This window comes from Nematolebias whitei, chromosome 3 (genome assembly GCF_014905685.2).
Source record: "Nematolebias whitei isolate Nwh7 chromosome 3, NemWhi1, whole genome shotgun sequence".
Lineage (NCBI taxonomy): Eukaryota > Metazoa > Chordata > Actinopteri > Cyprinodontiformes > Rivulidae > Nematolebias > Nematolebias whitei.
In genome coordinates, this window is record NC_056500.1 from 42533831 (window position 1) to 42539377 (window position 5547).

Sequence of the window (5547 nt, forward strand, 5' to 3'; positions counted from 1 at the left end):
GTTACTGAAAATGTTTAGAATGTAAAGCACCCTCATAATATGGATCACAACAATTCAGAACCACGAGACTCAGCAGCTTTGGGATTAGCAACGTAGTGTCTCCATCTTGATTTGATTTCAGGGAAAAGTAGGTGGCACATAATAAAAACTTTGACACTGATGCCTTTTGGAATCACTGTGTCCAAAGCATTGCATCGTACTACATATAAGTACTATACCATAGTGTAATTAGACTTTTATGGCATACTGTAACTATTGCCAGCTTATCAGTTCTAATGGTATTTTTAAAAAATGTACATCTATCCTTGTAGTCACGTTTAGAGGCATTCTGCTGGTGCATACTTGTCATGACTCATGTTATACTGTATATCCTGCTCTCAGTACAGAGCTCTTCTCAGCTGTAGCAAACATTTCCACTTTTTGTGGGTCTTTCCCTTAAACAAACCATAAGCTTTGACCTCAGCTTAATTTTCAGATGTATGTCACATACCAAACTTTTCTTCTAGAGTCATTGATTCCTGGCATACAGCTTGAGGACAGTACTGAAGCCTTTCACAGACTTGAAGACCAGCCGCCCACCCCAAACCCACCAGCTAGTGAGGCGGAAAGTGAAGAAAATACACTTTGGGATGAAAATTGTGACAAAGGCAATGAGATCATCACCCCCACTGAGAACTTTTTGCCACACAATCATGACAGGAGTCAACCTACAATTGATAATTTTGAGAATGATGTTCTAGCTAAATACCATCAGGCAAAGGGAGGGGAACCAAGGGAGGCCAATCAACTAGTGAAAGATTTATCTGGAAACAGAGGTAAATATGCACAACAGAAAGAGTATATACTGTATATATTATATTAAAATTGACAGCATATTTTAGTGGAAATCTTTGGCAAATGGGAGTGTGTGAGTTTTTTGTTGTTATTTAAAGATAATTTTTGTACAATAAATTTGGGCTGCGGTAGCTTGATGGTCAGAGACATGGTCTTGTAAACCAAAGGCTGCAGGTTCAAGTCCAGGTAGTGTTTGGAAAGGTATTGACACTAAGCAATTATCAAATCTTTGGTTCAAAATCAGTACAATGTGGTGACCACTAAAGAAAGAAATAGGTGATAAAATAAAAAGATTTGTATAATAAATCCAGTGACTTATTTTGTCTTCTCTTTGCCCTGTTCAGAGACAGATGAGCGAGGCCTGAAGGCTTGGAAAATTGGAGCTATTTTTGCTGCAGTCTTTCTGGTTTTGGAGACAGCTGTCATCATTCTCTATATCATTAAATGTCAAAACAGAAAAAGGTAAGCAAACCTCAGACTGAAAAGTTGAATAAAGGTCTAAAATGAAGACAAATTTGAAAAAGAAGTGCCTTAAAGTCAATTACAACAAAGTGCCCCTTAAAAAAATCTACGCTGGCTTCAATACACGTGCCTTTAAAAAAGGAAAATGGACTGTACTTATATAGCGCCTTTCTATCTTATTAACATACTTAAAATGCTTTACACTACAATCTGTGCCCTCATTTACCCATTCAGCACTCTACTATATCTATACAAAGAACAATCAGTGCTTTATCACATTCATACACCGATCGGACACATTGGAGGCAATGAGGGGTTCAGTGTCTTGCTCAGGGACACTTCGGTATGTGACTGCTGGTGGAATCAAACCCCCAACTCTTGCATTGGAGGATTACTGCTCTAACCACTCATCCACAGCTGCCCCAAAATCTCATGAAAAAAAAAATAAAAGGTGGCATACAACAGTAATACTGAACTCCACATTATCAATTAGACCCCATCAACACTACTTTGGATTGCTTTATTATTGTTTCATTTATTTCAAAGATTTGATCCACACAATTCTAAGAAACATTCTGAAATGTCCATGTAACTACGGTAGGTGGCATACCTGCACATCAAAACACAGAGAACAAAACTGGACTCCATCAAAAAACTAACTACTCTAGTTCTTTTAATCCACAATTTCTGCAACGTTGCTATCCATTTCAGCACACATTCAAAATTTAAGGGAAACTAGATCGTCATAGTGGCACAGTTGGTAGAGCTGTTGCCTCTCAGCGAGAAGGTTGCCAGATCGAATCCTGGCTGGGGACCTTTCTGGGTGGCGTTTGCATGTTCTGTCCGTGCATTTGTGGGTTTTCTCCGAGTACTCCGGTTTCCTCCCATAGACCAAAAACATGCACGTTAGACTGATTGGTGACTATAAATTGTCCCTAGGTGTGAGTGAGAGAGTGAATGGTTGTTTGTCTCATTTGTCTCCATATGTGTCACTGTGATGGACTGGAGACCTGTCTAGGGTGTCCCCCACCTCTTGCACAGTGGTTGCTGGATATGGGCACCAGTGACCCCCGTGGCCCAAAAAGGAAGATGTGGCTAAAGATAATAGATGAAAGAATCAAACTAAGGTTAGATAGATGTAAAATGTTTTATTTCGTTTTCTAGGAGATAAAATTAAATGAATTTATGAAACAAGCTTCTGCATCAGTATTTTTACATCAACAATTTTAGTGTTTCTTACCAAATATATAGCAAAAAGTATCCATTTAAAAAAGCATATGGTGTGTAGTAGATGAGATTTGACTTTACATTTTAGATATGAGAGTAAATAAACATAAAAAAGACTCTCAGGTATAAAAGTAACATCAAATCAGAGCCAAACATTTACTGTAGGTTGGGTGGGATTAATTGTTCAGTGGTGTACACTACCATTTAGGCTGCTATGTTCTCCTTTGTTTTACAAGAAGTTTATAAAATATCATTCCAAAAAGTTATTTTAAAGCAGCCAGAGTTCTAGCAGAGCCCAAATCTGCTTTTCTTATTGTAGTCCAGCTTCTAGCCAAACAATTTCTTGTAGCTTGCCATCTATTATGATGATTTTGGAAGGTTTAGCCACATTATACGTCCAACAGCTTAAAACAAACATATTTCTCCCTACCGTCCTAATTAAAATGCTTTGTGCTGAGACTTTACATATTGACTCAGGGTTGTAGAGCAGACTCTTTTATGCTTATTTTTCATGCATGAAAATAGAAATACTTCTCCCACATGCATCATCCACATCCAGGCACGTTTCCCTCTACTGCTGAAACAAGCCATCTGATTGCTAGCTATAGCGCCGACAAGCCCACAATCACAGATGGGACTCACAGCAGTGCTGGTACACGATTGCTTCTGATGTTGCCCAAGCTGCAGCTCCCATTTCAACACTGACAGATGATGAACTGAGGAGAATGTACTTTGTGTTGGGTCAGAATTTCCCCCTGTGTTCATAAAAAGTAAATTTTCTGTGCTTCATATGACATTTTATGACTTCCTAATATTTGTTCAAACAGCTCTCTGAATCGTATGGTTAATTTGTAGAAGGGTGACAATAAGCACTGACAGAGTTTCGTATGAGAAGGGATCTTGTTCATTTGTTTGTGTGAGCAGCACTTTGGCTGGGCAGTGGGTGTGTGAGGACCAGTGTGATGAACCAAAGGCACCAACAGGAGGGGATTGCAGTGATGATACACTGTCAGCAGGCAAAAGAAACACTCGGAAGTATGTATTGACAACAAAGATACATACAATGCATGGACATATAAATTATGTACCTATAGGAGTAAAGGTTAAAATGACAGCAATAAATGTGTCTGGGGTGACTTTGGTGGAAGTGTCTTTGAAACTGTTTGGTGAAACCTTCATTTTGTTCTTGGTTCAGTTCCATCCATCCATCCATCCATCCATCCATCCATTTTCTTTACCCGTTTGTTCCATTTTGGGTCACGGGGGTCGCTGGTGCCCATGTCCAGCAATCACTGTACGAGGGGCGGGGTACACCCTGGATGGGTCGCAAGTCCATCACAGGGCCACATAGAGACAAACGAGACAAACAACCATTCACTCTCTCACTCACACCTAGGGACAATTTAGAGTTACCAATCAGCCTAACATGCATGTTTTTGGTCTGTGGGAGGAAACCGGAGTACCCGGAGAAAACCCACGCATGCACGGAGAGAACATGCAAACTCCACCCAGAAAGGCCCCTGGACCGGGGTTTGAACCAGGGACCTGCTCGCTGAGAGGCAGCAGCTCTACCAGTTGCGCCACCGTGCTGCCCCTGGTTCAGTTCCATCAAACAGAATTAGAAAATCCACAATAAACTATTTTCCGTAGAACCTCTGATACGTTCCAACTATAATGTATTCTTATCAACTAATGCAGAAAGGTGAATGGTGTTGGTGATGTTTTTAATTGTATATGTGTGTTTGCTTTGCCTACTGTGTTAGCAAAATATCTCATGAACAACTGGACAGATTTTAAGGTGACATAAAGAAATTAATCACCTGCTGTACATCTGATTAACTTTAGAAATTCAGCCAATTCAAAAAAAGCAGCCACAGACATCTGCCCTTAAAATGGAAAAATGTCAATAGGAAAGACAATTTTACAATCATCAAGCTAAAATAATGCTAAAAACTTGCATGGACTGTTGAAATCAACCCCTGAGTTGCCACCTTTTTGTGGTAAAAGCCTTTGAATACCCTTGTGAACCCAGGGTCAATGATGTAAGGGGAATCAGTCTCTTGTAGGGTCTCCTATGGCAAATTGGCCTCAGGGGAAGGGTCAGACTAAGAGCGATTCAAGAACTTCAAGGATAAACATCTAACTCATCACGATACCTTTACCAAACTAGGGAATGTGGGGCACCCCAGGCTTTGGGGGCCTGCCAAGACTCCTGAGGACTTGGCTGGACCAAGCCCTACAGAGTGGCAGGAGGCCACCTCTCTGTAGGCCCACCACCTGTGAGTAGGCTCATTGATGTCAGGTGTGGTTATATGAGGTTGAGTGATACCAGCCTGATGTTGTTGGGCTCACCTTGACACACAGTTTCTGTTTTGGAGTTCACCCAGGTGAACGGGAGGGTCATCTTTCTGTATCAAGAAGCAGCTAGAGAAGGTTCTCCCCCAGAACATTTTGATTAAAGTAGATGTGATTTCATGCATTTTGGTGTATTTTAACAGGTTGTTGAACATTTACGTGCTTGTTAAAATTAGGTTTAAGACTTTCCTTTTTGATAAATCCTATAATTAGGGTTGGCTTATTATGCTGCAATAGGCTTAGACTACTGGAGGATAATTTTACCTCATTTCTTAAAATGAATTGTTAAAATTGAATAGTTTACATTTGATACTATTTCTGCCTTATAATGTGATTTTTGACCTACCATTGTGTATCTATTCCTCTTTCCTGTTCCTGTCAAACCCAGCCGGTCAAAGTAGATGGCCACTTGTCCTGAGCCTGGTTCTGCATAATGTTTCTTCCTCATGAGGGAGTTTTTTTCCTTCCCACTGTCACCTGTAAGCTTGCTCAAGATGAGAGTTCTGTGATGAAGTTAAACACAAAGCAGTCTGCTCCTCTGAAAAATAATTTTAACTTAATCTTATGTATATGAAGGTTTCTGTATAGTGTCCTGAGATGACTTCTGTTGTGACTTGCTGCTTTATAAACTGAAGTGAACATAAATTTATATATATATATATATATATA

At 39.9% G+C, this 5547-nt stretch overlaps 1 long non-coding RNA gene across 1 annotated transcript in view; it reads left to right on the forward strand.

The window, feature by feature from the left end:
* The first annotated feature begins 604 nt into the window (after window positions 1-604).
* The window catches only part of LOC119430797, an 11646-nt gene continuing 6703 nt past the window's right edge, over window positions 605-5547 (forward strand). The window contains exons 1-2 of the long non-coding RNA XR_005187919.1: window positions 605-815; window positions 1179-1296. This is a non-coding gene — a long non-coding RNA (uncharacterized LOC119430797). The remainder of the gene's footprint in view (window positions 816-1178; window positions 1297-5547) is intronic.